General features: G+C 41.5%; 1 protein-coding gene and 1 pseudogene across 1 annotated transcript in view; one reads left to right on the top strand and one right to left on the bottom strand.

Moving 5' to 3' along the window:
• SORCS3 (sortilin related VPS10 domain containing receptor 3) overlaps positions 1-12,973 on the top strand; it is a 900,280-nt gene that overhangs the window by 406,017 nt on the left and 481,290 nt on the right. The gene's annotated exons all lie outside the window — the stretch shown is intronic.
• Positions 12,166-12,442, bottom strand: LOC132573342 (NADH dehydrogenase [ubiquinone] 1 alpha subcomplex subunit 1-like; annotated as a pseudogene).

The raw sequence follows: 12,973 nt of genomic DNA, 5'->3' as shown, positions 1-12,973 counted from the left end.
AGAAAGCCAAACACTCAACCTTTCAGCAGCACTCCTTTCCCTCTCTCTCCCAGAGCTCTTGTTTTTTTCGGTAGTTTTATTGTTTTGCACCTGTTGTGTTATTAGAGGTTATTGTAATTTCTCATTGCTTTTTCAGGGGGAGGCTGGTTGGTCTTGAAGATTTCTGTGTATTAGTCTGTGCTGCTAGAAGAGGTTTTTAAAGTTGCAGAAGTTTGCTTTTTCAGGGACAATATGGACTTTTGAGTGTTCACTGTTCAGTGGGTACTTTCAGGTTTGTCTAATCCCCTCTTGAAGACATCTATGCTTGTAGATGCCACCATCTCCTGTGGCAGTGAATTCTATGTGTTAATCACTCTTTGGGTGAAGAAGTACTTCCTTTTATCCATTCTAACCCAATTGTTCAGCAATGTCATTGAGTGCCCACGAGTTCTTGTATTGTGAAAAAGGGAGAAAAGTACTTCTTTCTCTACCTTCTCTATCCCATGCATAAATGCTGTTTCACATTTGATTTGTAATGTTGTCAACTCCAGTTTCGGAATATCCTGGAGATTTGGCAGCGGTTCCTGGGGAGGGCAGGGTTTGGGGACAGGAGGCAGCTCAGCAGGGATGAGATGCCATAGAGTCCACCCTCCAGCACTGCTATTTCCATTACTGGAACTGATATCTGTATGGGATCTGGATAGGCTCCCTGAGAGCCCCCTGCGGTGGCTACATGTTAACCTCCTGGAGAAATGGACTTGGTCCCAGCCTTGCCAGCTAGCTCTCGAGAAACTCATCTTGATTCTGTTCTCAGCTCCAGACTTCACCCAACCCTTTCTGCTCTATACTGATACATTGGGTACTAGACTCGGAGCTGTTCTGGCCTAAGATCAAGGAAGGGTGGAGCGTCCCATCACTTTCCTGAGCTGGAAGCTGCTTCCCAGATAGCACAGATAGTATTCAACCCTGGAAAAAGAGGCGCTCATGATTAAATGGGGTGTCATGTCCCTGAGATATTACCTGTTATGAAACTCCTTTATCCTTATCACAGATCACACTGCATTCAGATGAATGAAAGACCATGGAGAGCAAAACAATAGGGTGCAGAGATGGATGCTGACTTTGCAGCCCTTCTTGTTTCAAGTGCAACATCGTGCTAGCAAACTACATACCAATGCAGACTTTATCTCAAAGTGAGCCAGAGACCCTGGGACCACATACCACTTTAAGGGGAAGAGAAGGAAAGGGATGGTGGCCCCTTGAAGGGGTTGCTGCTGCTAGGTGCAGAGTCGGGGATTTAAGGGCCAGCAGCCAGGAGTGAGGGGCTGCAACTGGGAGACTGGGAGGGAGACCAGAGGGAGGCTGAAGGTGACCATCTCGGTATGGGTAGCACAAATTGTGGAGGGATCTGAGAAAATAAACACAGCATGAAAGCAAGTGTTGGCTCTGGTCTGCTTCATTACTGACACCGGTTCTCTTTGATCTGTGCTGTGGCAATCACATAGACCCTGCTGGAGATGCACAGGCTGCATAGGCAGAAGATGAGCATTCAAACTGCTCATGCACATGCCTGGTGGGTGTGGGGTGGGTGCAAGCACACACTCGGCCATTCAGACAGCCAGGAAATGCACCCTGCATACATTTGTCCTCAGATGAAATAGGAATGGGCAGGACTCAGGGGCAGATGTGTCTGTGTAATTGTGCACATTAATTTTGGAGGGGAGGCATAGCTGGGTTGGGACAAATTTTTTGTGTGATCACTTCTGCAATCTGAGTCTTATACATTTCTCATGTCTGTTGAAACATGTGAACTTCCAGAAGCTACCTGCTCTGCATAGGTGCCCAAGTTGCTTCTTGGGGCCATTGACAGTCCTTTTAATGATGCGAGCAGGTGGAGAAATTGCAGAGAAGGCAGATATAATGGTGTTAAGGAATAATTTCACTTTTTTCTTGTCTAAGTTCCTTACACTTTCCTCCTGTGGTCTGTGAAAAATTATAGCTTAGCACGTGACTGCAAAGAACCTTAACAGTAAAAGCCATATTCTGCCTAGAGTCTTATTTCTATGTAGCCTTCCTCTCACTAGTGCAGTTAACTGAACATGGTCCCATGGAAGAGTGTTTAGGTGTGTCTTCTTTTTAATGGCCTTGGAAAAATATTGTGAGGTCCTTGTACTGATACTGCCATTCAACACAGAGCTGGAGCAAATATTAGAACTCTCTTAAGGTATCCTGATTAGTATTCATCTTTGTTTTTAGTAGCATGTTATTTTTAATGAATGCTTGATTCATTTTTAAAAAAAAAAACAAGCCTAAGAGATTAAATTTGTTAACTTTAGCAAAGAACTTGGATGTAAGATGAGAATGAATAATAAATATGTAATTAAACATATAACAGTGTTATGTTGCAAAGTATAACTGCAGTAAAATCTTTTTTTTATTAATTTTATAGCATGCTCATTAGTGATCTTAGTAGCACTTCTCTGGTTCATAGTCTGGCTCCTTCTTACATCATTTAGATTTGTATCCCATTGAATTTCAGTGGGAGCACTCTGTAGTTTTATTGTAATACAAGTTCGAACATTTCCAGTTTCCTGGATATATATTGCAAACTCTAGTTCAATAACTATGAAGAATGCAAGCATGTTTTGCTATAAATAGAATAATCTGATGTTTCTGTCCTTCCTATATGCACTGGGCTTGTAGGAATACAGTGTACCAACCATTCACCATTTTGATTAGTGTCTTTTGAAGGTGATTGTGAAATGCAATTGGTTGACACTTGCATAAGATTTTTTCCCCAAACTCAAGGTAGTTGATAGTCAGACAAAAAAACTCCCTCCTGTTTTTGCAAGCAATCTGACCACTATAAATTGACAGTATAATCCTAAAAATACTTTCCTGAGGGTAATAGAGTCCCCACTGAACAAACCTGAGTATGATTCTGAATGAGGGATAGCAGGCCTCCCACTATAGTAAGAGGCTTTCTAGTATCCTGTTTTGCTGCCCCTTGGTGTTTTGGGTGCCGATGGGAGGAGATGGGGTGGGGAATTTTATTATTATTATTTATTACTTTCAATTTCTAACCCACCCTCTCTGCAAGTGGACTCAGGGCGGCTAATAATCAATTCAATTCAGACAGTTATAATTACTATTTAAAATAAATAAAATACAATTACAATTTAAAAACATTCTATGATGCTATACATTTAAATATAGGTGGACTCTTCTGTCCTGATAGTGATCTTATAGTAACCGTAGCTCTTTAGCAATGTGGGGTGGCAGTCCTTTCCCGGTTTAGATGTTAAAGGCCTGTCGAAACAGTTCAGTTTTGCAGGCCCTGTGGAAGGTAGAATAGGGTTGCCAAGTCCAATTAAAGAAATATCTGGGGACTTTGGGGGTGGAGCCAGGAGACTTTGGGGGTGGAGCCAAGATCAAGGCTGTGACAAGCATAATTGAACTCCAAAGGGAGTTCTGGCCATCACATTTAAAGGGGCGGCACACCTTTTCAATTCCTTCCTTCCATAGGAAATAATGAAGGATAGGGGCACCTTCTTTTGGGGCTCGTAGAATTGGATCCCCTGGTCCAATTTTTTGAAACTTGCTGGGTATTTTGGGGAGAGGCACTAGATGCTATACTAAAAATTTGGTGTCTCTACCACAAAAAACAGCCCCTCCAGAGTCCCAGATACCCATGGATCAATTCTCCATGATTTTCTATGGGAATAAATCTCCATAGGGAATAACAGAGTTCCCAGCAGACATTTCCCTCCCCTCCTCCCGCTTTCTGACAACCTTGAAGCGGGGGGAGGGCCTCCAAACCGGGGGATCCCCTGCCACCACCTGGGGATTGGCAACCCTAAGGTAGAAAGATTCCTCAGGGCTCTTATGGCCTCCGGAAGGGCATTCCATATTTCTGGTGCTGCCACCGAGAAGGCCCGAGCCCTTGTAGAGCATGACCTGGCCTCCTTTAGCCTGGGGATGAATAGTAGGTTTTGCATCCCTGAATGCAGTGCTCTCTGGGGAACATACGGAGAAAGGCAGTCCCGTAGATAGGCAGGCCCTCAATCATAAAGGGCTTTAAAGGTCAATACCAACACCTTGAAATGGACTTAGAACACAATAGGTAGCTAGTGCAGCTCTTTCAGCATTGGCTGAATGTGCTCCCATTGAGGGAGCTCCATTAACAGCCATGGCACAGTGTTCTGCACTAGCTGTAGTTTCCGAGTCAGGGTCAAGGGTAGCCCCATGTAGAGAGCATTACAGTGATCTATTCTTGAGATGACCATAGCATGGATCACCATTGCTAAGTCATCATGTTCCAGAAATGGGGCCAACTGCCGTCCCTGCTGGAGATGAAGAAAGGCGGATCTGGTAGTGGCTGCTACCTGGACCTCCATTGTCAGAGAGGACTCCAGTAGCACACACAAGCTCTTGACCTTAGGGGCCGGTATTAGTGGTATGCCCGTCAAGAGCCAGTAAAGGGATCTCTCCTCCTGGGCCACCCCGACTCAGGTAGAGAACCTCCATTTTCATTGGATTCAGCTTCAACTGACTTAACCTGAGCCAAGATGCTACAGCTTGAAGAGCCAGGTCTAGATTTTCCGGGGTACAGTCGGACTGGCCACCCATCAATAGATAGAGCTGGGTGTCATCCACATATTGGTGACATCCCAGCTCATACTCTTGACAATCTGGGCAAGGAGGCGCATATAAATGTTAAATAACATTGCGGACAGAACCACACCCCTGTAGCACACCACATGTAAGTCTTTGGGATGATTCTTCCCCTATCACCACCCTTTGTCCCCAACCTTGGAGAAAAGAGGCCAACTATTGCAAGGCTGACCCCTGAATCCCCACATCAGCGAGGCAGCTAGACAGTAGCTGATGGTCAATGTATCAAATGCGGCTGACAGATCTAATAATAACAGCACTGCTGAGCCACCCCGATCCAGGGAAGAAAACATGTTCCACCATACGTATGTCACTTATGTTAGAAAATGGAAGTGACATGGTTGACACTCTTAGCATTTTGCAAAAATTCTATGGTAAAACCAGAAGCGATGTAAGTGCACTGGCGTGTTTCCGGCTTGCCAGCCTCCCCCCACCCCTTTCTCCAAAGTACTGCTGTCTGTGGCCTGGCTACCCTATTCTGAATAGACCTGCTTCAGATTGCTCTCTGACTTTATCAATGGATGCACACAACAGATTGAAGAAAATATGCATTTGATCTGGTATCAAATTAAGTTATAAAAGCTATGGACTACAGCCTTATGCAAGTGGTCCCATGCAGTGATTTCTAGCAACTGGGGTTCTTCCAAAGTGACAGACAGAATTCATGCCTACAAAGGCATGCCTGTTTTGCTTAGTGGAAGGAACAGCTCTCTGTGCTGTAGGACTGCTTCCTCCCTTGATATCCTTGGGGAATAGGGTTGCCAATTCTGGGTTGGGAAATTCCTGTAGATTTCGGAGTGGATTGTGAGGCAAGAGGGTTTGGGAACAGGAGGGATCTCAGTGGAGTACAATGCCATAAAAACAACTCTTCAGCATTTTCTCCAGGGGGAACTGATCTCTGTAGGCTGGAAATAGCTTCTAATTCTGGGAGATTTCCATGCCCACCTGGAAGTTGCTAAGGGGAAGTTCATAAATGTCTGCAGAAGAGTATACAAAAAACAAATAACCTGTGGTGCAGATACAACCAATGAACCCTGGAAGCCTATTGACTGGACTGCATTACCTAAACCCAGCAGTGGGGACTGACAATTGTGAACACCAAGTTTCTGAATGAACTTTCTGTAAATATTTTCTCAGCTGAATGAACTTTCTGTATATCCTTTCTCAGAAATATAACTTTCTCCTCTACTGTTTCAGTGAGAGTAATATATTAATTTGTGAAGTATGAAAAATGAGGTAGTTTTGCATTAATGAGAAATGGAACAGTGCTTTGCAGTCAGCAGAATAATCAATCAATAATAACGAGTCAGCATGTACTGTTATTTTAAAAAAAGGAAGAAAATAATAGAATGGGTGGAGAGCTGCTCTGGTGCCCATTACACACACACATCTTACTGCAGATTTTCAGAGCAGTAAGTCTTTAAACTTGACTTCAGATTCTGTGCCTTTTACATTCCATTCTTTTTCTTCCAGTGTATTTCTTCTGCAGCTTCAATTTAAAAAAAAGCACCTTTCTAAATCAGGGTAGAACATCACTTGTGGTGTGTGCAGGGTGGTGTCCAAAGTTTTTTTAAAAAATATGTAATTGTCCTATTGCAGCTGTGCAGTAGCATCCAGCAAACATCTTCAATTTAAAGGGGGGGGGGGGGAAACCCTGCTGTTGAAATTTACACAACTTTTTTAGAAACTGATAAGAAGCTGTGAAGCCCCATTTTCCATATTGCAGAGCACTGTTATCAGCAAATGAAAAATGAGAAAGAGCCACACAATTTCATAATATGCAGGAACATGTTGAATGTACAGAATGCAAGGTAAAACCAACTGAAACTGGCATTGCCAGCTGTGATTACTGGCAACGTGTCTGTGTGTCTCTGTCTCTCTGTCTGTGTCCATCACACTTTGAACAGAGCTGCAATTTGTATGGGGGAGGAATCCACTGGCAGAAGCTCTGGAGAGCTGTTTTAGTTTTGAAAAATATAAAAAATAAAAATGGGGGTTATTTTTGCTGAAGACCTAGCACACCTGCATAGTTCTGCTAATTTTCTGCCTCTCCTTGCAAATGTGTATGGTTTTCTCTTTGTGATTCTCTAATTTAATCCTCCAAACTGGTTGTAATCTTGGCTGCTTTAAAAAGCTTGTCCTGTACAGATTGTACTCTTCCTCCAAATGGATCAGTCCCAAACAATTGTAAAGTCTGGTGGGTTTGCAGAAGGTCCATGTAGCCATCTTAATGTTAGGCCTCCAGAGACTGCCCAAATAGTTCCACTCCAAACTTTGTTCACTAAATATTAAACGGAAAAATGTTTTCAATGCATTAGGCTTCCCATCCCAGTACCCCTCTCTCTTTACATTTTATTTCAATTTCATTCTGAGGATCTCCCTTTATTTTGTTTGCATGCAGTATTGAAATCTTTTTTTTTGCACTGGGGATGCTGGCATTTGCCTCCTCTCTGATCCCCCTTTCATGTCAATACCAACAGGGAACTAAACCTCATGTAGCTCTTTTTAAAACATTCTGTCATTTTTTTTTCACTGATCTGAGATTAGGGGTAGTTTTATATGCTAGATTCATGCTGCTTGTTAAAAAAATTTAAAAAAAAATTAAAATGAGAGAAAATAGAGCTTGTACATGGATGAAGGAGGGAGGATGGCGGAAAGTGTAGCGTGGGTGAAATGACCGCAATGTGGGTGGGAAATTACTTTCAAGGGGTGGCAAAATGGCAAAGGGGAAATCTGAGGGAATCTGTATGCTTCTGAATTACCGTACCTTTGGCTTGGAAGTGAAGGGAAAATCAGCACAAAATCACTCTCAGAAAACCTGAGGAAACAGCGACCAGAAAGCAAATTAAGCACTGAAGAGTGGAAAATCAATGCAGAATGACAAAGAGAACCCAATGGATATGCATGGTGAAGTGAAGAAAACACCCATGCATAATAGGCCTGGGAGATAGGGAGGGAACGCTCCTTCCTTTCATTGGGAGTATTAGAGTTGCCCTGGAGCACTCTGGAGGCTGGGATTAATAATATACCAATCCTTCTTTTGTTCTCCTTGTACCCAATTGTGTGTAGATATGATGCCATCAAAACAAACCATGTTATTTACTAAGCAGCAAATATGGAATCTTCAGTTCTTGGAACAATTTTTAAGGGGAAGAGAGAAGTTCTTGGTAATTTTTAAATATTCTTTTTTAAAAATAGAATCTAGCATTTACCCATGTCCAGTAGTCACTGTTTGAGGTAGTCTGTACTTAAAACAGTTGAATGTTTATTTTTTCAGAACAGATTCTATTCAAAGCCTTTTCTGTTTACTACAAATGATGGAAAATCATTCCTTATAGAGACTGCTTTGTGCTAATGTGATGTGCTCTTCCTGTGTACTTTCTTTTCCTTCTAATTGCTATAGGAGGACAAATATTCACCCTATTTTAATGTCCTTATGAGTATCAGCTCCTGCCTTCCCTTATAGTTAACTTATTTTCTTGAGTAGTCACAAATTGACCAGGAAATTTTGTGGCCTAGGCAAATAATTTATAATTGGGGAAATCATCTTTAAATATAGAATGTGAATTGGTATCTGTCTGTAAATTATTTACATTTAAAGCCACTCAACATGTTCACAGGGGTATCATCAGATTAAAATCGAATTGAAGTTTGTATTTTAAATCAATAATTAATTCACAGTAGAATTTATGCAGTATTCTCAGAGTTTAGAGCACCTTTTGTGAATGATCTTGATGATCTCTACTCTGTTCAGGCCAGTCATCATTATTTCCAAATTGCAAATGGAGGAGTGAGGCTTGCATAGGAATGTTGGTGGATTTGGAAGCAATCCTAAATAGTATACTCAGAAGTAAATCCCATTTTAGTCAGTGGACTTACTCTCAGGAAACTGCATTTAGGATTATGGCATATGCTGTGAGATTTGAACCAGAAATACCCCAGTGCATCCTTGTAGCAATTGTACCAGAGGAAAAATTCTCATGTCATTTTAAGCCCTTATAGTTTGTATGATCATTCTTTGAATCTAGTTATACAACCAAGTGACCACACTAGGGGTGTTCACAAAAACAATAGATATTTCTTGGGTTTGGGTATACCAAACCAAGAAAACGTCAGTATATACAGATATTCCCAAATCCCAATATTGGTATGATATTAGGATTTGGGAGGGAGGGGAGAATCAGTATTACCAAATTTATTTATCTCCCCATAACTTCCCTTCTCTTCCTGAGTCTGCTGCAGCTTCAGCAAGCATCAGGGAGTGAACGGAAGGCAGCAGTCCCTTTAAATACCTTCCTTATACTCTGAATCACATGCTGCCACTGCAGGCAAGACTCAGGGAAGGAAGGGGAGATATTTAAAGTTTAAATACCCTCCCTTTCCTCCTTGTCACATCATGAAGAGAAAGGAAGCAGAAGGGTTCCTCCCAGGGAAGCCTATCATACTTGTGACCTGCTAGGCTCCTTCCACCCCCACCCCGGTTTTATTTCCCCCTGCTCAGAAGTGGGGGTGGGGAGCAAAGCAGAGGGGGTTTAAGGGCTTCCAGTCAGGCTTTCCTGAGAGGAAGCCTTTATTTAAACTCCTCTGCTTTGCCTTCCCTTCCCCTGAATAAAAGCTGAATAAGATTGGCTTTTATTTGGGATCACTTATCAGTAGCCAAATCACAGATTAGAAAATCTGATACAGTTTAATAAATACCCCCAAAATATCAATAAGGTAAAACTTAGGTATTTATTTGGTTCAGTTTATGCTGAAGGCAAATCTCCAGATCACACCAAATAATACATTGCATTTTTAAAACCCGAATTAAAACCTGTGTGAAGGACCACCAATGGAAATGGGGACATTCTTACATTTTGTCATACAGACAGACATTGATTCCTAAATTGGTGTTTAAATTTATGTGTGAAAGATCCAACACTGCTTGTTGTTTCACCAATTATTTTACAGATATGGAAGATATGCTGAATGCAGAATTAATCAGAAACTGACCTTCATAAAACACATGCAGTTCTGGCAGAATATCAAACTAGACAGGAATGTTAGCAATGAGTTTATTTGTTTATAGTCCTGATAGTTTAAGAGCTGTGTTGGGCACTTAATTTATGAAGGTTCAGAAAGTCATTGACTATGGTGGTGGGAGGACCCAATGTACTCTTTTTATGTTCTGACAACAAAACATGAACTAGAATTTGCTACTAATGGACACTCACAAGTTGTCCTTGAGGTGTTCACCCTACTACCATCTTCAGATATTGAATATGTAGGGAATCATTCATGGAATGGCAGTATAGAGCCCTTTGGTCTGAAGGCAGGAATAAAGTCTAGATAGACTATTTGTCTTTTCTAATCCTCGACAGACACCAGACCCAGCACTGCCTGTAATTTATGTTAAAGGAACACAGCATGGGAGAAGAATCACATTCCTTTGACCAGAGCTCTTCCACATAGCATTTCTGCTAGACGGGTTACAGTGCGGTATCTCATTGCTTTTTCTTGTCTTTTTGGCACCTGACACGTGTACTTTTCACTTTTAATTAGAAAACACAGCAAGCACAAGAAGCATTTGCTTGTTAAATTTCAGGTGCCAGTGGGGATGGAAACAATCCAAGAACTGTACATTTGACCTAGCAAAGAGGGACACATGTCTTCTTGTAAAATCTTTTTTTAAAAAATTTAACAGCTCACAACCTTGCTTACTGTCAATTAGTGGCATTTTATGTTTCTTAATGTGTTGTATTTTTTCACCTGGGAAACAAGTAATGAAAAAGAGTATTTTTTCCCCATCCTGTGTTATACAGAGAAACTTTGTTTTTAACTTTCTGAATCTTTTCTTTTTCATGTTTTGTGCACTTAGTAAGAAATTCCCCTTCTTTGCAAGAAACATGGTCCTTCTCACAATGGTAATGAAAAATTTTAGGGTTGCCAGGTCCTCCCTGGCCACAGGCAGGGGATGGGGGACTTAGGTTTCCAGATCCAAGTTGGGAAACTCCAGATCCAGATCCAAATTGAGAACTGGGGATGGAGCCTGGGGAGGACAGGGACTCAGTGGGGTACAATGCCACAGAGTCCACCCTTCAAAGCATCCATTTTATCCTGGGGAACTGATCTCTGTAATCTGGAGATGAACTGTAATGCCAGGGGATCCCCCAGGTCCCACATGGAGGCTGGCATCCCTAATTAAAGTTTCATTCCGCTAACGTGGAGGGTTAAGCTGGGCTGTTCTGGGAAATGGGTTGCCTTATAAATGGAAAGGAGACAAATCTAGACCCCCCCCCCCTTCAGAACATTAGGAGAAAACAAGCGGGGATCTGCAAGGCACTTGTGAACGTGGCTATGCCATTCCCTCACCTTTGCTTCCTCCCCTTTCCCCCTACTTCTCTCACACTCCTTCTCCTTCCTGCCACCCCTTTTCCTACTCTTGCTCTACTCCTTGTCTGTTGCTTCTTCTCTCTTTCTTCTCCCTACCTCTTGCTTTCTTTTTCTGCCTTCCCATCTCATTATTATTCTCAAGATGGAGATTATTTTTTACAAGGTTATGTGGTACCAAAGCACAACAGATTGATGTAACAACAACAGGTGGATATTTGCATAAGGGGAGGGGGGATTTTCCACCATGAAAGCATTACTTTCTCTTGATTATCAAATTGAGGAGTTGTCCAATGAAAATAGGCCATAATTTTGTGCAACCCAAGAACTAGTTTTGGTTCCTAGATCAGTGTTGCTTTTCCCTTTTCATTTGATGAACATGCAGTGATGATGTGATGATGAAAGCTACCAGAGTGTAATGCCATGGGACACATAACATAAGAAAGGCTCATAAAAACTGGCATCATAATAGGCTGCAAGATTTGCATGGACATGGAATTTTTACACTTCATTTTTTAATTGTCCTCTGATTATGTTCAAAACTGTTCATGATTGTTCCAATTCATTCTTTTTTATGTATGATAATATGATTCTACAATAGGACAGAAGACATATTTATTTAAAAGCTTATAACAGTAGATTCCTGAAAATAAAGTTGAAATAAATGTTATAGCAAATTGATAGGGTTTTGGGTTTTTCCATGGTGCACTTTCTACAGCAACCTTCTCTGGAACTAAATTATTAAATAAAGGTTATTTCACTTTATTAATTACTTTTTTAAAAAATTAAGATGTTTCACTTTATTTCTTGGGAGTTAGACATTTCTGTCCTCTTTCCCAATTCTCAAATCTACACTCAATATGAGGTAAAGGTAATCCCCTTTACAAGCACCAGTTATTTCTGATTCTGGGGTGATGTCGCATCATGACGTTCTCATGGCAGACTTTTTTATGAGGTGGTTTGCCATTGCCTTCTCCAGTCATTTACACTTTACCCCCAGCAAGCTGAGTACTCATTTTACCGACCTCTTGAGCTGACTACTTGAACCCAGCTTCCTCTGGGATCAAACTCAAGCCAAGAGCAGAATTTGGACTGACGTACTGCAGCTTACCACTCTGCACCACAGGGATCAATATGAGATACACCTTGTCAAATACATACTTATTGATATTAGGCTGGTTCTGGTAGAATTTATCATGTTGTGGGTTTAGTTGATGTTCTCCAAGCCCTTTGATTCATAATAGCAGCTGATTTGGGAAACATGCTTGTCCCTTTCCATCAGGTACCATTGATAGGCATTCTGAGCAACCCTCTTCTCCTTTCCCCTGTTCATGTATCTCTAGATCTATGTAGTGCTGATTCCAGGGATAGTCAAACACGCATACATTATAGTCAAGCTAGGCAGGATCTCATATCACATCCCAGCAGCACCTGTGAACTCCTGCAATACAACCACCTTCTCTCTATCCTAAAGATACACACCACTTTATTAAATACTTTCTAATTTCCCTGTCTAATTTGTGTGCATTATTCTTTGTTTTTGACTGAAGATCAAAGGGAAAAAAAGTTTTAAATAAATGAAGTGCCGGGAAATGAACCAGTTAAAGAAACTGTGAAGTTCTTGGCTGGGCCCCAAAGAAGTGATCTGCAGATCTGTGTGTGTTTGTGTGTGACAAGCTGAAAGTTTCTTAGGGTGGGGGGGAAGCATCAAAGTGTCGCACTCTAATTGTACTCCACTCCTCAGCCCTACACTGCACCCCTGAAGCAGCATATAATACATTCTTGTGACTGCCTACTCAGAGGTAAGTCACACTATGGTCGATGAGGGCCTTAGAGAAGTATGTTAAGGACTGCAGCCTTAGAGACATTCAAAAACTATATATGGCCATGAACTTTATAATCTCCTTAAAAAAAAAGCAATATTACCTAGTAGGCATCCTTGTTTCACATG

The sequence above is a fragment of the Heteronotia binoei genome, chromosome 6, assembly GCF_032191835.1.
Source record: "Heteronotia binoei isolate CCM8104 ecotype False Entrance Well chromosome 6, APGP_CSIRO_Hbin_v1, whole genome shotgun sequence".
NCBI lineage: Eukaryota > Metazoa > Chordata > Lepidosauria > Squamata > Gekkonidae > Heteronotia > Heteronotia binoei.
Note: the sequence above shows the minus strand (reverse complement) of the source record. Positions and strands in the feature narration are given on the sequence as shown.